Raw genomic sequence first — 25056 nt, 5'->3', positions numbered from 1 at the left:
CACTGAATTGGGCATAAACCCCTATATGACTCACTGGATTGCCAACTGTCTCACAAACAGGACTCAGCAAGTCAGGATTGATTATATCACCTCTGCTAAGAGACTGATTATCAGAGGGGTACCTCAGGGCTCTGTGCTGGGGGAACTCGTATTTTGGCATCTACTTTTCAGAAGTAAAGGCTAATGTCAAGTGCCTTTGGCTGACCAGATTTGCAGAATAATGCAAATTAGGAGCTATCACAGATTCTCCCAATGGCATAAACATCTTGTAGAAGGGTCTAACACAGAGAAATAACTGGTACCAAAGTCAAGGATTAAAAATCAGTTCCAAAATCAATTCCAAGAAATGCATTATAGGGCATTTTGGGAAAATTGGCACCCAGGCTAATTACTCCATCAATAAAACACCCCTTAGAGTTGACCCTGTAGTCAGGGATCTGAGAATATTTGAAGAGAGTAATCTGGTCTTTGACCAACATGTGGCCAAGGTAGTAAAACAGTCATTCTATGTCACCCAACTTATAAGTAAGGGCATGGCGTCCAAGTCCAAGGAAGTCATAATAGGTTCATAGGTAGGTACTAGGCTATCGGCCCAAGGGCCTATGTAAGCCTAGCCAGCAAGGTTCCATAGCTTATGCCACCCAAGAAAGTTATTTTCCTATGCCACTGTCCAGCAGAGACACAGAAGTGATCCCCGGGGTATATTTCCTATTTCCCATCCACTCATCAAGATTTTTCTTGAAGAGTGCTAATGAAGAACTTTGCTTGACATAGATGGGTAGCTTGTTCCAGAGTATAGGAAGTCTCTGGGACAGGAATCTATCCCTCCAGCTTGTCCTGTTTATTGTGGTGACAAGGTTTAGGTCCCTAGAGCGTGTAGCTTGGAGGGATTTCATTAGGTGTAGCATGTCCAACAGCTCTGGGTTTGACATAGCTTTATATTGTCACGTAATTCGGCCTTTATCAGACTCATCATTGAGTATAATGCCCCCTTTGGCATGTACCTGACCAGACATATGCAACAGGTAGAATTCCCACAAAGTTTGTTACCAGGAGAATCTAGGGTATAAATACATTGTCCTCTATGGATCACCTTAAAGCCCTATCTCTATACTTGGCCTCCTACAGGTTACTGACAGGCGATCTACGCCTGGCAAACAAGGCATCCTCAGATCCAGCTCCAGTGGACCTATTGCGCATCCGCAAAATGACCAGCATCAGAACTCCTCAGTTTTAAGTTTGCTTGTGACATAAATAAGACATGTTGGTGAGACAGATATGTGTCTCAGAGGATCCCATGCTCTGGAACAGGCTCCTCATCCATGTGAAGCAGAATTCATCCCTAACCCTGTTTAAGTGTAACCATGAATAATGGACGGTAAATCTGAAATTCAGAACCACCCCCCACCCCCCCACCCCCGGCCTGGTTGCCATATCTCTGCTAAACAGAGGCAGACAGTGAAACACAAACTAACACAAACACACTCATACACAAAACTTCCTAACTAAATTACCCCCTCCCAATAAATGCCCATGATACATTAGGTCACATTTGGGTTGGATTGCATGGCTAGACTTATAAAGGCCCTGATGGTTGTTAGCCTAGTATATACCTATGAACCAAAACAGCACAAAAAAACTTAACAATTACCATTTGCTGTTTAAATATATCACCATTTTTATATTATCACCAATGTCTATGATGTTGCACCCTTTCTAACTATCAGTCTTGCCAGGATTCAAAATCAGTTTTATTCTTGCTCTTAAAGACTATGAAAAGCTACCCGTCTGCTATGGATGACACCTGCCCTTTGTCATTTACTTAAACAGAGAGATTCTGCCTGAAAAACCTAAAAGCAGGCGGAGTTTCCTCTACATACATAATGCTGTGTAATCAGTGTAAAAGGCAATTAATATACTAAAGCCATTTATTTAGAAAAGCAAGCAATCACCAGCATTCCGAAACCCCAGAAACGTATGTAAAAAAATTCAATGTTCAAACTGATTACTCTGAGTCAAATATTATTTCGTATGCTTTTACCACTAGTGAGCCTGTCATCGAATACTTCAGTACCTTTTCAGGTTTTAATCCAAGCTGCTCCCCTTATCCACCCCATTAGAGCCTTACCTGCCTCCTTCCCCTTCAAAAAGATCTGAAAATCAGACACAGACATTCTTAGTCAATCTGCAGGCAAAATGGGTCTTCTGGATCTGATGGTCTGTTTTATTTGGAGGCGGCTTATTTATGCATGTATATGTGTGTGTGTGTGTGTGTGTGTGTGTGTGTGTGTGTGTGTGTGTGTGTGTGTGTGTGTCTATATATATATATATATATATATATATATATAATTTATTTTATTTATTTTACATTTGTTGAATGGGGTAGTCTAACTGGATACATGTCCATTTTCAGTAGAGTCCTGGGGAGATAAGCTCCAAGAGATTACCATACTACAAACATTCTGGTACTAATTGTTATACAGATAAATACTACAAATTTCAACAGTTCAGAAACGTTCACAGTTTATACAAAATCTTGTTGCAAGCATTAGATAAAATATTTTAGACTTTATATACAAAAGACTTTACTAGTAGCTAGTTGTTATACTGATGTATACTTCAAGTTTCAACAGTTCAGAAATGATCACAGTTTAAACAAATCTTGCTGCAAGCCTTAGGTAAGATGGTGTAGATTTTATATACAGAAGACTTTAACTAGGGATGTTAAATTATCTCTGTTAGGATAAGATATATTTTTACCAAGGATAGGCCTTGATAGAGAAAGACACAGACAGAGCAGATATTAGATCTTTAGTGAAGGTAACAGGGATATAGGATAAGATTAGTCTGGATTTGTACAGGGACATAACCAATGGCTTTTAAGATAGAGTTTAAGATTGTGCTTAAAAAGTGTAAAAGAAGACAGTGATGTAAGTTCACGAGGGAGTTGGTTCCAATAAATTCCAACTGCATTAGAGAACAGAGCATCTCCTGCCATGTTGTTAGATTTACATGTTGATACAAGTAGTTTATTAGATGAGCGTAAAGTCGTAAGGTTTTTATATTGGGTAATGAGGCTATAAAGTATTGGGGTATTGGTAGGTTGGAAGAGGGTCTTGTTGGCAATGGTGAGTTGGTTAAAGTGAATCTGATTCTGAAGCTCTAACCAACCTGTTTCAGGTTATAGCAGTAATGGGTCCTGAAGGGGGAAGCAGTAGCAAACCTGGCAATGTTGTTATATGAGTTGGCAAGCTTATTAAGGTTATTTTTGACAGGTTAGTATGTATTGAAGAAGCATAAAAAAGTGTAGAGATAAGGTGGGGATGGGCAATCGTGATTCTGGCTAGTGGGGAGAGAAAGGGTTTAATCCTATAAAGGGAGCCTAGTTTCCTGTTGACAATTTTTATGGTATTGTTGATGTGGATTTCAAAGTTCAGGTTGTTATCAATGTATATATGTCTTTCATTATTTTCTGATTTCAATATTTAATGATTTGCCGCTAATTTGCCAGAAAAACACAATTTTAAGAAAAACGGACCAAAAATATGAGGCAAAAATCTGGACATTCTGCAATCATGTGTAGAGTTGAGAGATATGGGAACAACTGTTTTGGTATATTGACAGGCTAAGAGAGTATTATTGGCAGTGCTTGAAATATTTGTATGTATATATCTATACAGGTTAGAAGTGCAGTGTTAGTACTACAAGAAGGATGCAAGCTATGTTGGGGGGGATAGGAGCTCTTCCTACAGGAAATAGTGTAGCAATTGTTTTTGAATACATTTTTCAAGTATTTTGGAGAGGAGGGATAAGATTGCTGTATGTCTAAAGTTAGTAATGTCTGTTGAATTTCCTGCTTTGTGCAGTGAGATAATGTGTGACTTTATTTCCCGAGACAGGGAACATGGGATTTCTGGACTGACCTATTTATGAGGATTGAGACAAGATGGGCATTGCTGTTGGCTGCTGTTTGTAAGTACTCACTTGGAAGGTCATCACCTGAAGCAGAGCATAGTTTCAGTTTGTCTAAGAGTAGTCAGGTGAATTATTGCAGAACAGTCAGTCCACAGCCAGTACAAAACAATTAATGAGGCACAAGGTAGATCATTAATAGCACTCATTTGTTAACCAAGTGGGCCCACTGGACACACTGTCTTTTTTTAGGGGCAACCTGGGAGTAATATTTGGTTAAATGACTTGCTATAGGTCACAGAGTAGATAAATGAAGGCTGTGGAATCAAACCCTGTACCACAAGAACTACAGCTTACAGTCTCCATGTTCAGCACCAGCTAGCAGACTTAAGCTTTCTACTCAACCTTCTTAACTCCCTTGTTCATTTTAATGGTGGTCTCTCCACCTTAGAATGGTTCCACAGTGACCTCACAAATAGAATATTTGCAATTAACTCCAGCAACACTTTGTCATCTTTGCAAAAATTATCACAAGTGTTTCCCAAGGCTTAATTTTAGATTCTATTCTCTTCATCATATACATTAATTCTCTGCCCTCAGATCTCACTGTATAACATTGTGTATGATGATGATGATCTTAATTGTTATGAATCTGGTCTGAGCCATTATGTAATAGTATAAGAATTCCAGCACAGTCTCCATAACCAACATCCCCTGGTTGGATTTATATGCAACTCATAATGAATACTGAAAAGAGAAAAGTGATGCTTTGGGGACTCATCATAAATCTAACAATCCACCACTTCCCCCACCTTCCTGTGCTACAGCAACAACAACTTGCAGAGTGAAACTCATCCCTCAAATATTTAGGAACCACTGAGAATCCAGCTATAAACAAGTCACTCCACATCACTAATATGTAAGATACAATTAATGCTACCTTGTTTGGATGCACAAAGTCTCTCACTGTCTTGCGTCAGAGTGATGAATTGCCATAGGCAAAAACATTTTGCAACCATGAATAGAATTTGTAAAACCTCTTGTGCCAGAGTGAAGAATTGCCATAGGCAAAAACATTTTGCAACCATGAATAGAATTTGTATTACCACTACTGACTTGTTCTTTCATAAAAAAGATGTCAAAGATCTCCAGATCCTCGCCAACAAAGTCTGCAATTTCCTCTTCTCTCTAGTAAATAAACACCTCTGTACTGCTCACTAGTGAGCGAGCTGGCTTTTTGGAAAACAGAGTGCTGATATGTGTTTGCACTGACTTGTCCACACATTATATGGTGATAGTAATCCACCACTAGTCACAGATTGTCTGTAAGGGCTACTCAGTCTCAGCTTCACTACCAGGCTAACAGAGCCCCTGTATGTACCAGGCCAACAGGCTCCCCTACATTTACTAACAATGTATTCTCAGTCCTTGGACATATTTCATGGAATGCTGGGCCAAGTGCTTTCACTAGTCATTAGTGAGGTCTTCACCACCCACCTGGGTCTAGTTCTATTCACCCTCCCATCCTGCCTCCTGCTATGATCTTAACACTTCGGGATTCCCATCCTCTTCTGGGTTGCTTCGTTCTTCAACCGCCTCTTCCTCCCTCAGCTCACCTTTACCTGCCCACATTGCCCTCCTAATCCCTGTCTCTATACTCCCTCCATTCCCCTTTGTTTTCTCTTCATTGGCAAGGGTACGTTGACCAGTGTTAGTCATCACTACCACAAAACACACTGGGGACTTGGCTCTATCCACTTCCCTTCCCCCTACACTGTAACACATTTATCTTATCCCTTACATCTTCATACAGAGACTGGTGTCTGTGCTTCCTGTTGATTTTGATATATCTTTGCTGTTGAAGTGCCACTTATCTCCATACTCTGCTTCTTTCTCATCCTGTCTCATTTTGTGTTCCCCTTCTTCCGCACCCAGGACACTTCATTCCTGATGTTTATTCATATCTCTTATTGTTTCCACGTAGAACTTAATTGTTTCCTTCTTAGTGTGGCAGTCTCCTGCCACTTTTTTTTTTTTTATGATTGCTGGGTACACTAGACACTCTTCTGAATTAGCTGTCTCAGCACCGGCCCGAATTCTAGACTTTTCTGATGTATCAGTGCCAGAAACAACTTCTGTAACTTTCACTTTTATAACACCAAACCCCTTTTCCATGCTAACTATATTAATATGACCTGGCCAAATTTCCGCTAGTAGTATAAATATCACCTGAGGTCTCACCTGAAAAGAGGCTTCCAGCCAAGTGGGACTAACCCAGTCAACAACGGCTAAATAAATAAAAAAAAAAAAAAAAAATCCGCTCTTCTGTATGTTGACAGTGTATTTTAACAAATATGTGCCTGACATTTGTATATGTGCCCATGCCAGGACCCTACTGCCCATGGCAGGATCCTACTTAATCCCTCCCCACACACTTCTCTATACCCCTTTTTACCCTAAATCTTACAGCTTTCTACTGATATAGTCTGTTAATAGTAACACTATCATGTATTTATTACCAGTCTAGCTCTGTTTTCTGTAATATTATGACATACGAGTGTAAACCTAAGTCAGATTTTTTTCTCTAAACTCTCATCTGTTGTTCACTCAGCATTTTATTTTTGCATATACTTTTCATGTAACTTCTGTCTACTGTAAATATGTACAACAATATAACTATGTATGTGTATGAAACAGGCTAGCTGCTGCGCAGGTAAACGCTCTTGTTCCCCAACAAATATAAAACGCTAAAAGTCTGTATAAATGCGGAACAGGAGCAGAAGTAAGGAGTTGAGCCAAAGTAACAAGATTCAAAAATGTCCAAATAATATAATCCAAAAATAAAATCCAACTAGTAAAATCCACAAGTGTTTATTCAGTTGTAACGGATGAGCGCTTTCACTACATTAGCTTCATCAGATCCATGTAAAAAATACAGCAATTAACTCCATATATATATATATATATATATATATATAAGTCATAAAATTGATTAATTAAATAATCATGATGGATACATTAATTGAATTAAATTAAAACTGCTTATCCATTTAAAGAAACAACACCTATAAGTAAAGACTATAATATATAACTTTCATAAACCTAAAAAGCAAACCAGAAAAATAATAAATATCAATATAATATGAACATTTACATAAGCATCAAAATGTATGAAATATAAATACAAATACAAAAAAGATATATATAAGAATATGTGTAAACATAAGAACAAAAACCAATATGTCAATATGACATCCATATATGCACAGGGTATATAAATTATATTATGTGTCTACGCTGTCTCAAATTAGGTTTAATTGATGCCCTTTCATTGAGCCCTGATCTTCTGTTAGCCCTCAATAAAATAATCCAGCCACTTTCTTTTCCTTCAGTGTATGACACAATGTTGCCACCCCTCTTATCTGGAGTGATAACTTCCAACACCCTGAATAAAAATTCATGGTCAATACCATGCTGGATAGCATGCTTAGCTAGGGCATTGTGCAAAGTACCTTTCCTGATGTGATATCTATGTTCTCTCATCCTATCTCGAAGTGGGCGGTTGGTCTTGCCCACATAGAATGAGGAACAGATCTTACAGACAGCTAGATACACTACATGCGCAGTCATGCAATTCGCATCAGCTTTCATATAAAATATCTTATGTAGATCTGGATGAAAGAACTGTGTACTACTATCAGTAAGCGAGCAAAAATTACAATGACCACAAGGTTTAGTACACCCTGTCTTATTAGAACTTCTATCTGGCTTAGGGTAACATAGTAACCTTTTTAAGTTACTTTTATTCTTGAACAAAAAATGTGGTACATCCCCAACTATCCATTTAAGATCTTCATCAACTTGTAAAACACTCCAATATTTATTAACAATCTCACTGACCTCAAAATGGTCAGATGAGATGAACTCTTCCTGGTATTTTGCGAATGATGCGTCTTTTTAGTGACGCTAAAGGAGCGACTATCGACATGGAAAGACTACACCAGTTACTAGACGAAATGGAGAAGGACTTTTTGAAACTTAAGCGTTTTCAAACGCAGTAGACCATAATATTATACCACATGGACTTAGAGTGTTTACTATGCCCAGCCAGGGTCGCGAATATCCCGAGCTATTAGCGCAGTGGCAGTGCTTCAATATAGAGATAAGTCGTAAGTATTTACAACTTCTTATTGACTTTTTCTGTCCAGAAGAAGCAAGACTCATTGACAGCATTAATGTTAAACAGCACTGCTGTTCAAAGACTTTCCGGATAGTGTTGTTCAACCACTTTTAGAGAATCTACTTGATTGTGTGTCTGCTTACGAATGTAAATTACTACAACAAAAGAAACATAAAGTTACTCGGGACTTAAATGATTTCAAATTGGGCCATGTCTTTATTTGGCCCAGATATGGTCATAATAATGTTATTGTTAATGATAATACAAATAAGGATAGGACATATAATATTAATGAGACTGGACAGAACTGTGTTCAGAATTATACTGAACAACGAAGAGTTAATAAGACACCTATCTCTGATCCCATTGTTGTGGGTAATGAACATGAAAATGCTGTTGTTGCAGAATCTATTCAACTATTCTATCCGGCAACAAGATAACTGACACGAAAACAACGAAAAATAAAAAAAAGTACAAAAACACGAAACTTCACATGCCCGACAAATCAAAATCCCAACAAACAACAAAAAAAAATACCTTTCCCAAAAAACACACACACAACACAAGCACACCAAAAACCTTACAAACCTACACTAAACCTTACAAACACAACTATCTATGCACTAACCTTAACCCAAACCCTAACCCTAAGGTCCGTCACTATCGCACACTTACCTTACCCGCACCCTAACCCTAACTCACTTAATCCACCCCTAACCCTCAAGTCCATCACTGTCACACACTTACCTTACCCACACCCTAACCCTAACTCACTTAACTCGCCCCTAAACCTAAACTCCGTCACTATCGCACACTTACCTTACCCACACCCTGACCCTAACGACCGTCCTTATTGCACACTTACCATAACATGTCAGTGTTCTCAGCATCAGGATTCTCAACTGTCGGTCTTCTCCGTTGACGATCTTCCGGTGTCGGTGTTCTCTTTGTCGGCGTTTTGCATTGTCTGCGTTTTCAGGTAGACCCATCTATATATATATATATATATATATATATATATATATATATATATATAGATATATAGATATATATATATATATATATATGTATATATGGTTCCACTTCATATCATTGAATTTCATTTCATCGAAGTTCAAAACATTGAGACCAAATCGTCGAATCTCAAATTATTGAAAACTAGAAAGCAACTAGAAAAAACATCCCAGACACTGTTTACTACATTTATGCAGGGGAGCAAGCCCCCCTGCACACCCCACACCGCCGTAATTAAATATACCAACTCCAAGGTCGCACTACAGTTGGGATAGGAAATTACCTTTTTCCCCCACTGTAGTGCAACCTTGGAGTTGGTATATTTATTTACGGGGGGTGGGGGGTGCTTAAATGCAGTACTAACTCTGTGGAATGTTATTTCTAGTTGCTTTCTAGTTTTCATTGATTTGGGATTCGATGATACGGGTTTTCGACGATTTGGGTTTTTGACGATTTGGTCTTGCTGTTTTGAAATTCGATGAAATGAAATTTGATGATATGAAGTGGAACCATATATATATATATATATATATATATATATATATATATATATATATACACACACACACACACACACACATATGTATAGCTAAATATAAAAACAGACAGACAGATGGATACATAGCTACAGTTAAATATAGATATACATTTACATATAGATGTATTTTATATAGGGAGACATTTAGCTGATTTAAGTTCATTTAATTAAAAATTCTATTTTATATGTGTATTTCATTGAATGCATTTTTATATTTCTTATAGGGAGACATTTAGATGATTTAACTCATTTAATTGAAAGTGCTATTTACTGTGCGCATTTCTTTGGTTCATAGGTGTGTATTAGGCTAATGACCACTGGGGCCTTTATAAGCCTTTATAAGCTTAGCCAAGCATCCCACTTGTATCCCACAAGTTTGTGTGTCTTAGAGGTTATCTTAAGGGGTATATGTAAGCAAGGTTAAGATTTACAGGCTGTCTTTGTCCATTCGAGACATAGGTGCTAGATCTGGGGTGTATTTCTGATTTTCCATCCACTGATTCAGATTTCTGTTGAATAGGGTAAAGGAAGAGCTCTGCTTTACATAGATGGGAAGCATATTCCAGAGAAGGGGAATTCTCTGAGCACATTCCTGTCCCTCCAATGTGTTATATTTATGTTACAAGCAAAGTTTAAATCCCTAGATCAAGTTATTCTAATGCTATTCATTTTGCGGATATGCAAAAGGTCCATCAGAGTGGAATCCAATGATGCCTTATATGCCAGGCATAGATTGCCTTTCAATGGTCTGTAGGAAACAGGGTATAGAGCTAGGTCTCTGAGCCAATCTGCATAAGGTATACTGTTTACGCACTGTACACTCTTTGTGAGGAGCCTCTGTGGACATTCCAGTTGTTGGATGTGCCTGGTCAGGTACCTACCAAAGGAAGCAATGATGGACCTGATGAGGGCCAAATACAGTGGAACAATGACATCTTTGGACCTAGATCCCATGCCCTTGCTTATAAGTTGACATATAACATATAATGATTTCCTTACTACCTTTGAAAAATGTTGGTCGAAAGCCAGGTTACTGTCTACATGCATACCCAAATCCCTGACTGCTGGTTCTGCTGTTAGGTGTGTGCTAGCTATGAGGTAATTTCCTATGGTGGCTGACTTCCTAAAGGGTATTTTTATGCATTTCTTGGCATTGAGTTTTAAGCTGTGGCATTGCCACCAGTCATTTGTCTGTGTTATTCCTTCCTGTAGGATGCTAGTGTCTTGTGGTGATTTTGTGACTGCTCCAAGTTTGCTATCATCTACAAACTTGGTCAGCCAGAGGCACTAGGCATTGGCCTTGACTTCAGAGAAGTAGATGCCAAAATGAAGCAGACCCAGAGCAGAGCCTTGAAAGACTCTACTAGTGACCGGCTTCTTTGTGGTCTCAAGTAGCCTAACTTCCTGCATCTTATCTGAGTGTCAGCTGGCTATCTAACCAGTAACATCTGTTAGTTTGTTTACAGTGCCAAGTGGGGTATTTTATCAAATGCCTTGGCTAGATCAAGGTTGGCAGTACGCATCATTTTGCCCTCATCCATTCCCTTGATGGCCTTCTCAAAGAAGTCCACCAGGATGAGTGGGCATGATCTGCCTTTAATGAAACCAGACTGGGTTGGCACCAGTGTTTAAAGCTTTTCTTTGCCTTTATTAATCATTTTTATAATAATTCTTTCCATGGCTTTGCATATGAGACTAGTCAGACTTATGGCTGTTTAGTTCCCGAGGTCCATTGATAGTGCGTCCTTGTGCAGAGGAATTGACTGTTGTAATTCTCCATTCACGTGGCACAAAGCCTTTTTGGACAATGTGATTGTGAAGTCCCTTCTCTGGGCCAGTAATCAAGCAGCCTTAATCCTCACCACTGACAGTGGTGAGGAGTGTTCACTTGGAACAAAGATAGATACACACAGTATGTTCAGATGCAGCTCTCTGCACCAAGCACAGTTTCCCTTAAGAGCACACAGGGAGCACACTCCACACCTACGGCTAGGTTTTCCTCTCGGGCCCCAAATAAGACTTCACCTTTCTCTCTGCAGAAATAAGTGCTCTGTGTCCCTGATCCAAGTAAGTGACACTCACACTTTTTGAGATTTGACTTACACACACACACACACACACACACACACACACACACACACACACACACACACACACACCTGGAAAAGGCTGGCACAACTTTATGCACTATACCGCCTTCACCCAGACTAGAAGGTAGATTCACTGCCACCAGCCAGCTACTTTAAGGCTCTTACCGAGGTACGCATTTACTTTCAGTAAAGTTAATACTTATACAAATGGTCATGTTTGGCCAAACAGCAATAATTTCAGGATCATGAAGGCACAGTGTCCAGAAATAAATGCAATTACTCTCAAGAGTTAAAATATTTTCAAAAAGACCAGCCACAATGAAAGGTATAGATCTATTTAATAATAAATAATAAAATAGAAAACATGAAAATATTGAATATATATTTACAATAAACACCAGAATTTCAATTAACAAAAAATATAAAAAAGTAACACAAATGGAGAGACTCAAGCAGATACAAAAAAGTAATACTTTTAGCTAATTTCACTTTTTTCTTAACTGATGAATTATCGTTACCTAGTTAAGTTACTTACAAAAGCAAGGCAAGATGAAGTGGGTGAGTGGTCTTTGTTGTCAGGCTCCCAAAAACAGTGCTGAGTGTCAGTATCACATCTCTCACTAATATCTAAATATAATTCCAGTGTTGGCTATAGAATGACATCACATGTGGTCACCTGATTCTGTGGTTCCCACACTATCCCCAGACTAGAAGCTGAACCAGGATGTAGCACACGTGTCACAATATTTACCTGAGACTTTGCTAAGGCATCTGGAGACTGTAAAAACAATTCTAGTACTTACATCCTTCTACAGAGACTAACTATCCATTCTCTGGCACCCCAGGGTAGCAATTAGTTCACCACTAAGGACAATAAAAGCAAGATCCCAGACCAGACATTGCACCTTTGGCTGCATTCAGACCTGCGAGATACAATCTTTATGGCCTAAACCAAGTCATTTAATTTCTGGCTATTTTTTCTTAAGGTAAGCTGAGCTGAGCTTTACCCCTTCCCTTCCAGCATCCTTTGTTAACTTAAATAGCACTAAGCTTTAGTGTAAGCACTAAATAAGCTACTAATTACTAAAACACTCAACCTTCCTCATTACCTAGAGGAAAACAGTTTTTGTACTTACATTTCCCACTTGCTTAGAGAAAAACAGCTCTTGTACTCACTTTCCTCACTTATCTAGAGGAAAATATTTTTTTTATTCAGGCATGTCCAAGGGTCAGCTCCCAGTGTTCTCTCCTGTCTATCTGATGAATCTGGGCATCTTGAGACAATGCAGAAATTGCCTCATGTACACAGACAATCCTCTCCTCCTACCACCCAATACTACAACCTGTGAGAGATGCACTTATCTAGCCAAACTGGAGGTAAAGCTCTCTCCAACCAAGACTGAACTTGACAGTCAAGAGGAGAAGGTAAACATTTGCACCACACCACTCTCATCACATAGTCTCACTAAATCTATACCACCAAAATCCACACATAGCAACACAAAAACATTTGCGGTGGCTCTCAGTAATAATCTGCCTAAGCAACAGAGACCTCCAAAGCAGAAACGCAAGCAACCTCCATCCCCCAACACAACCCAAATGACACACAGATACAGTGTGCCACTCAACCACAGCCAATAAGACAAAACAACGTACCCAACACACTAGTCATAGGTGACTTTTTAGTCGGGCACACTGATGTCCCACTCACCAGGCTAAACAAAAAGAAGGTTACTGTCATCTGCTTGTCGGGTGCCAGGATCTGCCACATAACCCATGCACTCAGGTCACTTCATAACAAGTACAAATATGACTCTGTCATTGTCCATGTTGGTGTGAATGATCTGAGACATACCTCCCTGGACTACATGAAAAGAGACATGGGAGAGCTCTCCGATCTTGTAGCCCAGGCAGGTATGACCCTAGCCCTGAGTAGCATTCTGCCATCGCCCAGAATGATACCAAAGTACAAGGACAAAATGATTGACTTCAACAATTGGCTAAGCTTCTGATGTCATTCTAAGGGGATCCAGTATCTGTCTGCTTGGGATGACATGGTCGACAGACCACAATGCTTTGCCAGAGATGGCCTGCACCTGTCACCCCTGGGATTCCGGATACTGGCTAAGGCTCTTGCCACCCTATAGTGCCTTTTTTAGGCAAGGTTCAAATGACAAATTCACCACCGTAACAGAAACAGGCAAGCAAAAACTGATTGTAATGCTACTCAATGCTAGAAGTCTAAATCTCAAATTGCACTCACTTGAGGCACTCCTTAAAATGGAGAACATCGATATCTGTGCAGTGACTGAGACCTGGTTCAAGGCTCCAGAGAGCACCCCTGCACTACCAGGCTATAACTTATACCACACTTTCGGCCATGTAACCTGGACCAAAATACTAAAGACGGAGGTGTGGCCATATTCATTAAGGATATCCACACCTCCAGGCTATTTGCTCAGCATAATGCATCTGAGGTTATTCAAGTGCAACTAACTCTGGGCAAAACTGCAATCCAAATTGTAGTTTGCTACAGATCCCCCACCATGCCCCAGGATTTCCACTCCTCTTTTCTTGATGTGCTGGAAAATATTAGGGTTCAACCAAACACCCTAATAATGGGCAACTTCAACTACCCCACCATTAACTGGGAAAATTACTCGTGTACCAACTCCTTAGCTCAATGCTTTCTGGAATTCATAAACTCCAATGCCCTGGATCAACTTATCCACACCCCCACCAGGGGCAACAATATCCAAGACCTAGTCATTACCAACATGAGTGACCAGTGTTCCACACCTGAAGTCAACTCCTCGTTGGTCCGATCTGACCATAAGCTAATCACCCTTGATATCCACATCTTGCCCCTACCCCCATTAAGGAAACTATGGTAAGAAATTTCTCCAAAGCCAAGTTCATGCTTCTTAAGACAGAAGTGGTGAACTTCATGACACCCATGCAGATGGACAATACAGTTACAACTGCTGAATCCTACACAAATGCACTCTATAAGCACTTACACGAGTGCATGGATCGTGCTATCCCAAACAGAACCAAGATGCTATCCTCCAAAAAAAGGAAGCCAATCTGGTGGTCCCCTGCCATAAACAAACTGTACAACAGAAGGATGATAATGTTGCAAAAGAGAGTAAAATCCCATTAGTGGAGGAGCCCCCTGGTCAGCTTCAGTAAGAAGCTGAGATCCCTTATAAGATCCTCCAAAGCTAGCTATGAAAACAAAATTGCCACTAATTCTAAGGACAACCACAAAGGATTCTATAGCTATGTCAAGAATCTCAATGGCAACACCCAGATCTCCTCTGAGTGACAGCACAATGGCATGAAAATTACAGAACCAAATGACATTGCCAGCATCCTGGCAGATAGGTTCAGTGCTAACTTTACCTCCCCCCACCCCCTAAAGGGCCCATATCTATACAGGAAGAATGCAGAGTCCCTATAATCACAACTACAGAGGTAAAAGCTGCACTCTCTAAAGCCAAAAACAGAGCATCCATGGGACTGGACATCATCCCAGGCTGCATTTTACATGAACTTCAGAACGAACTGGCTCCCCAACTAAGCACCATGTTCAATAATAGCCTCACATCAGGCTTTGTGCCCACTGAATGGTGCACAGCAACAGTTATCCCACTCCACAAAGGGGGAGCCACCACTGATCCTGGAAACTATAGCCTTATTAGCCTGACGAGCCTGGTCTACAAGGCCATGGAACGTATCATCATGGAACTCATAAACAAAGACTTTGGTAACCTCCAAACTCTGGGTCTCACCCAGTTCGGGTTTGTGAAAGGCAGATCTTGCCTCCTGAACGTGATCGACTTCTTTGAGGCAGTCACCAAAGCCGTAGATGAGGGTAAGGTGGTTCACACAGCCTATCTTGACCTCGCCAAGGCTTTCGACACCATCCCCCATTCTGGAATTATAGCTAAACTCACTAAACTAGGTATAAATCCCTATGTCACAAGATGGGTTGCCAAATGGCTCACTGACAGAACCCACACTGTAAAAGTTGCAGACTCCAAATCTGACCTCAAACCAGTGACAAGTGGAGTACCACAGGATTCTGTCCTGGGACCTCTCCTGTTTGATATCTACTTCTCTGAAGTACAGGCTAACACAGAAGGCCTCTGGCTAATGAAGTTTGTAGATGACTGCAAACTAGGAGTCATAGTCAAGTCCCCAAATGATGTGGACATCCTACAGAAGGGCCTTGCTGAGACAGATGCCTGGTGTCAGACCTATGGCCTCAAGCTCAATGCCAAAAAGTGCAGTGTCATCCCCTTTGGTAAAAACTCTGTACCCATGAACTACCACATAGGCAGCAATCTACTTAACACCGAATGTGTGATAAGAGACCTTGGGACCCAAGTGGACATTAGTCTCTCCTTTGATAGTCACATTGCCACAGTAGTCAGGAAGTCCTTCTACGTGGCACACCTCATCATAAAAGGGTTCTCATCCAGGAAAAAAGAGGTCATTGTTCCCCTCTACTACACTCATTAGACCCATTATAGAGTACAATGCCCCTTTTGGAATGTACCTCACAAGACATCTGCAGCAGCAGCTAAAAAGGCCACAGAAGTACCTCACAAAGAGGATTACTGGCCTGAAACAAATGTCCTACAGTGACCGTCTCAAAAAACTCCAGCTTTACTCAGTAGCATATCACATACCCCAAGGTGATCTTTGCCTAACATATAAAGCTATGTCAAACCCAGAGCTGTTGGACATGCTACACCTAAAGAAATCCCAATCCCTCCAAGAGACATGCTCTAGGGACCTAAACCTTGTCACCACAATAAACAGGACATGCTGGAGGGATAGATTCCTGTCCCAGAGACTTCCCATACTCTGGAACAGGTTACCCATCTATGTCAAGCAAAGTTCTTCATTAGCACTTTTCAAGAAAATTCTTGATGAGTGGATGGGAAACAGGAAATACACCCCGGGGATCATATCTGTGTCTCTGCTCGACAGTGGCACAGGAAAATAAATTTCTTGGGTTGCGTAAACCAGGGAACCTTGTTAGCTAGGCTTACATAGGCCCTTAGGCCGATAGCCTAGTACCTACCTGTGAACCTATGAACCTAAATGTGTTTCCTCAGTTACAACAGTACAGTCTCATATAAACGTACATTTCTTTTCTGTCCAGCAGGACCCACTGTTGATATATTTTTAACACAAGCAGTTTCACAAATACATTTTATCACAAGCATCTGTACAAATCAGTTTGATATACAAATGACATAAAATTCTTTACAAAACTCCAGATAGCTATGCTGGCATATGTTACACATGCACTGCCCTACTCTGTCTGACATAGCTGGCACTGCCTCACATTGTCACATCCACCCACCTTTAAAGAATTAAGCTAGTCTCTCAAATGATCCTGGAGAAATGAGCCTGTCTGGGAATACATTAACCCATACCCTCTCTTGACATCCCATGTGCATTGGCATTGCTGCCCCACTACACTGCTGCAGCAGGTGGGTGCATCCAGATTTCCCAGTGGACATGTCCCCAAACTCGTGTAACTCTGCTGAGAATCTCAAACCTGGGCAGGGGATAGCTGCTGGGACACTGCCACTTCCACTGAGGTGTCAGCCCGAGCTTCACTGAGGAGATTAGCCACCAGATCCCCCTCAGGCTCCTCCTGCTACCCACTGCAAATACTTAGTAGAAGGGCCCCCCCACAAGAGGTGATAATATCTTGAACTTGGCATTAACCAACATGACTAACCACTGCAGCATCCCTGCAGTATCATCCTCCCTTGTAAGATCAGACCATAAAGCAGTCACGTTCGAATTCACCATCTCCCATGACCCCCCCCCCCCTCTAGCTAGGGTCAAACAAAAAAACTTTTCCAAAGCTGATTACAGCCTCCTGAGGGATGGTATAAACAGCTTCACAGCCCCTCCCCCTCTCTAGGAACTGGCACCAGAATCCAAAACTACACCAAATTACTGTACATATATTTATATAAATGCATGGAATCAGGAATACCTGACAGAACTAAATCATCCTGCGCAAGGAAGAGTAAACCTGTCTGGTGGACATCTGCAATAAATAAACTCTATCACAAAAGAAAAAAAATTGTCCACGATCAAGAAGGAGCAGGTGCCCAATTGGAAGAAATCTCTCATTAGCCTAGACAAGCAAATAAGAGCACTGGTGAAATCTTCAAGTCCAAATTGGCCACATCTACTAGAGACAGTCATAAGGCCTTCTTCACATATGTCCGTAATCTCAAAGGTAGCACCCAGATCTGTTCAGAACTGGTGGTCAAGGACACCACATATACAAATGCTGTAGATACAGAAAACATGTTGGCTTACAGATTCAGCAAAAATTTCACCCCTCTGCCCCCTCATCAGTAAATCAGGACATTCCCAGTACCTGCCCTCTTCCCCTTATATCTAGGGATCAGGTCATCACTGCTGTCTCAAAGGAAAAACATATGGCCTCCATGGGACCCGATAACATCCCAGGCTGCATCCTACATGAACTCAGGCAGGAACTTGCAGCACCATTAGACTCCCTATTCAGCCAAAGCCTGAGTACCATCTTTGTCCCAGCTGAGTGGAGGACAGCCACTGTCATCCCTTTACACAAAGGTGGAGCGTCTACCGATCCGGGAAAATTTAGACCCATCAGCCTAACTAGCCTGATCTGCAAGACCATGAAATGGATTATCTTGGTCCTCATTAACAAGGACATCAGCAACCTCCAAACACTTGATCCCACACAGTTTGGCTTTGTCAAGGGGAGGTCATGTCTGTTAAATCTGGTCAACTTTTTTGAGACAGTCACCAAAGCCATGGGATGAGGGGAAGACAGTGCACACCGCCTACCTTGACCTGGACAAAGCCTTTGACACTATTCCCCACTCGGGCATAATAGATAAACTCTCTCAAGTAGGCATCAATCCATATGTTACCAGATGGGTAGCTAACTGGCTCACTGATAGAACCCACCTAGTCAAAATAGAGGAAGCCACCTCAAGCAGGAGACCAGTATCAAGTGGTGTACCCCAGGGTTTGGTCTTGGGGCCTCTGTTATTTGTGATATACTTTTCTGAGGTGCAGGCCAAAACCAGTGGGCTATGGCTGACCAAGTTTGCAGATGACTGCAACCCAGGAGCTGTCATCAATTCCCCTAGTGACATGGACATCTTCCAAGAGGGTCTCACCCAAACAAATGACTGGTGCCAGAAACATGGCCTCAAGCTGAATACAAAAAAAATGCATCATCATCTCCTTTGGGGAGAGAAATGTCCTCACAAATTATCACATTAATAACAGCGTCCTAAGCACACAGTCATTCGTGAGGGATTTGGGCATCCAAATTGATAGCAACCTGATTTTTGACCATCATGTTGCTTCCATTGTATTGAAAGTTTTCTACATGGCCCACCTCATAAGTAAGGGTATCTCATCCAGGGACACGAAGGTCATAACATCCCTGTATTCTTCCCTTATAAGGCCCATTATTGAGTATAACGTCCCATTTGGCATGTACCTCACAAAGCACATGCAGCAGCTGGAGAGACCACAGAGGTTCCTCAACAGGACCTCAAATATCTACCATACAAAGATAGGCTAAAATCCCTATCCTTCTACTCTGTTTCATACAGACTCCTCAGAGGTGACCTCTGTCTGGCATACAAGGCAATCTTGGACCCCGTCTTGATGGGACTGCTGCATATCCCCAAGTCAAGCTCCACTTGAGTAACCCACACGCGCGACCTCGACCTGGTCTGTGACATCAATAGGACTTGTTGTCGGGACAGATTTGTGTCCCAGAGACTCCCCCATCTATAGAATAGACTCCCTGTCTACGTCAAGCAGAGTACCTCTTTCCCCCTTTTTAAGCACAACCTGAATAACTAGATGGGAAATAGAAAATACATCTCTGGGGTTCCACCCTTGTCCCTGCTGTACAGGGGCATCAGGTGCTGATTTGTCTATACATGGGCTCAACTCTTGGCTAGGCTTATAAAGGCCTCAGAGCCAATGGCCTAGTAACTTCCTATGATCCCTGTCATGGTAAGGTTTCATCATGTTAACTTGGTACAGTTTGTGTCCCTGTCTCCTAAATAGCAGTTCTACCATGTAGTTAACATCACTGACGTTCCTTAACACTTTGAAGGGTCCCACCCAAGCTGCCTGCAGCTTGTTGTGTCTGACAGGAATGAGAACCAGTACATGCTGTGCTACAGCATACTCTAGGGCTTGAGCATTCCTGTCATACCAGACCTTTTTCTGTTCTGCCAGGTTCTCCTGGGCCAATCCAATGAGCTTCCTAAGCCTTGTCCTGAAGTTTAGGACATATGCCACAATAGACTTCATGTGGGATTCATACTCACCCTCCCTCCCACTCATCATGAATAAAATCCACCTCACCCTATGCCCATACAGCAATTCAAAGGGTGAAAAACCTGTGGATTCCTAGGGTACCTCTCCTTATGCAAAGAGCAAATGGGGCAAATATTTGTCCCACTCTCTCTTAAACTGGTCTGCAAAAGCCCGTAGCATGGTATTTAGTGTAGAATTTAACCTGTCCTCAAGACTATTAGATAGGGGGTTGTAGGGGGGTGGTCTTTAGGTGTTTCACCCCATAGTGCTCCCACAGGCAAGATAGCAGGTCTGACATGAAATTAGCACCTCTGCCAGTCAGTATTTCTCTTGGGAAACCTACCCTGCAGAAAATCTCTAACAAAGCATTTGACACTTTCTCTGCCTCAATAGAGGACAGACCCACCACCGCAGGGTATCTAGTAGCATAATATACCACCACTAGGATATATTTCTTCCCTGTGGAACTTAGGGTATTCAGAGGCCACACAATAGCCATAGATACCCTCTGAAATGGCTCCTCAATCACAGGCAAAGGCATCAATGGAGCTTTGACCTTGTCTCCAGCCTCGCTTACTTTTGACACTGCTCACAGGTCCTGCAGTACCCTGTTACTTCCCTTGCAATCCTATGCCAATAAACATTCTGCATAATACATCTGTTGGTATGCTTTTTGTCTATATCACCTGCAAAAGGAATGTAATAGGCTATGGCTAGAATTGCCAGATGGTAGACTCTAAGAACTACCAACTACTGTACTACCTCATCCTCTAGCCCTTCCTCAGTGGTCAACTTTCTATGCTGTAACCCTTTGTTCCAGTATATAAACTGCTCTTTCCTTGAGAATTAGGTGCCTCATTAGCTACCTCCCTCAAGCCTCATAATGTAGGGTCCGAGAGCTGAGCCTGTCTCAACTCTACCTTTGTGACCCTTCCCAGCTCCCCTTCCACAGGAAGTCTGGTATCGTCTGACAGTGGTGCCTCATTGTCAGCCTTGGTACTACCACTCACCTCTGCCCTTGCAGTCACTCTGTCCAAGGGAATATCAGAACCTACCAAATGCTGTGGCTCACCTTCAGGCACACTGCTACAGGGTAGCCCCCTTCCTGAAATAGCCACATCACCAGCCCCGACTTCACGTGTGAGGTCTGTCTGGGTCTTCCTCAGGATACCAGATCCACATATTTGTCTCCATGCCTGACTGCATGCAACTGCATATACACAAGGTACTGCATTATCAAAAGTATTCCCTATCGAGACATTTGCAGGGATATCCTCAAACTTACCTACTTGCTTGCTTCCTTTTCCACCCTCCTAGTCAAGGTAAACCCTGGTCAAAGGCATTTGGAATAGGGTCCCTCCTAAAGCTTTGACTGGAGCAGACTGCCCAAGCAAGTGATGCTCCTCTTTAACCATGGCAGGCTTCACAATGGTTATGTCAAAGGCTGTGTCTCTCTTTGCAGTTGCCTGCTTTCCATCTGCTAAGATATAATACAAACTCTAGTGATAGTTTGGTACCACTGTTGTCTCCAGACAACTTACCACTAGCATAATATTATTACCACTTGCTGGCTCCCCCATCTTTTGTTCCCTGCCCTGCTTCAGTGGATGTATGTTTGCTATATGGCCTCTTTGGTTATATTTAAAACATCTAAACCTTGATCCTGGCCATGTACCTGAACTAGTGCCTTCCCCTGTTACTAGTGGACTCTGGAGTGGTTTAGGCTGCCCACGATGGGTTTTCTTATATCCGCGTGCAGCACTAGGTATCCTCTTCTTGTACAGGGGTGCCCTGCTTGCCAAGTAGAGATCCCTGTTCTCCCCAGCTCATCTGCAGAGTCACACTCTTGGTCTGCCAGTCAGATTCTCGTGTTCTCAGACAAAGTGCTAATGGATTGTTCCCTCATCAAAAAGTCTAGCAGCCCTTAAAAAGTGGTGACCTGACACCCACTCACCCACCTATGAAAATAAGTGCTTAGCTCAGCAATATAATCACACACACTTTCCTCTGCCTTGTGCCTATGGTCACAAAACTTTTTTTTCTGTAAGTTTTAGGTGTTAACTTAAAACATTCTAATAAACATTGTTTAACCTTGTCATAATTTAAACAATCAATATGAGACAATTTAGAAACAGAAGTTACAGCTTTGCCATATAGTAAGGAGGTCAGGAACCATACCCAGAGCCCTTGGTCAGCATCATATTGTCTGCATACTCTTTCAAGTATATGAGTAAAACTATCAAAATTATCACCTTCTTTATACTGTGGAAGAAATTTACTCACCTTTGTTACTTCTGGGATTTGGTTATTCCCTTCCCCATTACCTCCATGACCCTGACAAGGCGTCAGTATCTCCAGCTCATGTTGCCCTTCCCCATTACCTCCATGACCCTGACAAGGCGTCAGTATCTCCATCTCATGTTGCCCTTCCCCGTTACCTCCATGACCCTGACAAGGCGTCAGTATCTCCATCTCATGTTGCCCTTCCCCATTACCTCCATGACCCTGACAAGGCGTCAGTATCTCCATCTCATGTTGCCCTTCCCCATTACCTCCATGACCCTGATAAGGCGTCAGTATCTCCCTTTCATGTTGATGCCGCTTCTCATTTTCTTCAGCCTCCAAACACTGCAGTCTCTCTGCTGATTCTAATTCCAAATGTTTGGTCTCCCATTCAAGTCTCTGTAACTCCAGATGGGGTTTTGAATCCTCTGAGGAAAATTTAAACTGTCCTGTTTCTGAGGGTTGCACATCCCCATCACCAGACTGGTTGCCTTCCTGGTTGCTGGTGTGGATTGCAGCTTGAACTAAAAATCATTCCCTCTTTAGTCAAGTTGGCATGCACCAGTCCTTAGGATTTGCACACCTTAACCAACTGGTAAATGTCAGCTTGCCATAATCCTTTGCTGACATCTTTGCCTGCTTTCCCTGACTAGACTAAACTAACAAAAATAAATAAAGCTATTGTGAAACATGAAGCTCTGTATGTTTACCTCGTGCTTGCTGAGGGTACACACACCTTTAGTGACAAATGCTTACAGGTTACAGAAGTTCAATTAATATCCACACCACTGCTCACTAATATGTGATGTCCCTCCTCTGAGCCAGTAAACAAGGAGCTTCAGTCCTCAACACTGGTGGGGAATGTTCACTTGAAACAAAGATAGATACACACAGTGTTGTCAGAGGCAGCTCTCTGCAACAAGCACAATTTCCATTAAGAGCACACAGGGTGCATACTCCGCACCTGTGTCTGGGTTTTCCTCTCCAGACCCCAAATAAGACTTCACCTTTCTCTCTGCAGAAATCAGTGCTCTGTGTCTCTTTTCCAAGTAGCTGACACACACACACACACACACACACACACACACACACACACACACACACACACACACACACACACACACACACACACACACACACGCGCGCACTTTGAGATTTGATTTTCACAAACACGTACACTTACACAAACACACACACATAAAAGGCTGACACAGATTTACCTGCTATACCACCTTCACCCAGGCTATAAGTTAGATTCACTGCCACCAGCCAGCTACTTTAAGGCTCTTACCAGTGTACCCAATTACTCTCAATAAAGTTAATACTTATACAAATGGTAATGTTTGGCAAAATGGCCAAACCTTCAGGAGCATGAAGGCACAGTGTCACCAAATAAATGCAATTACTCTTAAGGGTTAAAATATTTTCTAAAATACCAGTCATAATGAAAGGTATAGATATATTTAATACTAAATAATAAAACAGAAAACATGAAAATACTGAATATCTATTAACAGTAAATACCAGAGTTTCATTTAACAGGAAATACACACAAACACAAATAACACAGATGGAGAGACTCAGACAGATACAGAAAAACAATACTTTTAGCTAATCTCATTATTTTCTTAATTGACTGAAGAATTACTGTTACGCAGTTAAGTTACTTACAAAAACAAGGTAAGATGAAGTGGGTGAATGATCTTTGTTGTCAGGTTTTCAAACAACAGAGTGCCGAGTGTCAGTATCACATCTCTCAGTAAAATCTAAATATAATTTTAATGCTGTCTATAGAGCCACACACACCTCGTCACCTGATTCTGTGGTTCCCACACTACCCCCCCCCCCCCCCGCCAGCAAGTAGCTGAAACAGGATCTAGCACACGTGTCATAATGTACACACTTACGACTTTGTTAAGGCATCTGGAGACTGTAAAACAATTCCAATACATTCACCCTTCTGCAAAGACTAAGTAACCATTATTGGTACCCCAGGGTAGCAATTAGTTCACCACTAAGGACAATAAGATCAGGATCCCAGACCAGACATTGCATCTCTGGTTACATTCAGGCCTGTGAGATAAAATCTATATGGCCTAAACCAAGTCATTTAATTTCTGACTATTTTCTTAAGGTAAGCTGAGCTGAGCTGAGCTTAACCCCTTCCCTTCCAGCATTTTTGTTAACCTATATACATTTCATCAGTTCCAACAGTACAGTCCGATATAAATGTGTATTTCTTTTTTGTCCAGCAAGACCCACTGTTGACACATTTTTAACACAAGCAGCTTTACAAATACATTTTTTACACAAGCATGTGTACAAATCAACCAAAAAAAAAAAAACAAGGAATCCCAGAGCCAAGGCTTGACAAACACTAATATTTAATAAAAAATAAAAAAATTAAAAAAAAACGTAAGAGCTTTTGAACAGAGTTCTTCTTCAGGCAAGTTAAAAATAAAACAGAAACCAACATTTAAACACTTAACAATTAAAATCAAACCAATCATTGTACATGGAGCAATTACTTATGCAAATCCCTTGGTTTTAAAGTAATAAGTAATTGTTCCATGTAAAATGATTGGTCTGATTTTAATTATGTGTTTAAATGTTGGTTTCTGTTTTATTTTTAACTTGTCTGAAGAAGAACTCTGTTTGAA

The 25056-nt window shown here is 41.4% G+C and overlaps 1 protein-coding gene across 1 annotated transcript in view; it reads left to right on the top strand.

Moving 5' to 3' along the window:
• Window positions 1–25056, top strand: part of PHC2 (polyhomeotic homolog 2) — a 2832203-nt gene that overhangs the window by 709302 nt on the left and 2097845 nt on the right. The gene's annotated exons all lie outside the window — the stretch shown is intronic.

Source organism: Protopterus annectens, chromosome 2.part1 (genome assembly GCF_019279795.1).
Source record: "Protopterus annectens isolate FY-2018-M chromosome 2.part1, PAN1.0, whole genome shotgun sequence".
In the NCBI taxonomy this organism is placed as follows: Eukaryota; Metazoa; Chordata; order Ceratodontiformes; family Protopteridae; genus Protopterus; species Protopterus annectens.
Note: the sequence above shows the minus strand (reverse complement) of the source record. Positions and strands in the feature narration are given on the sequence as shown.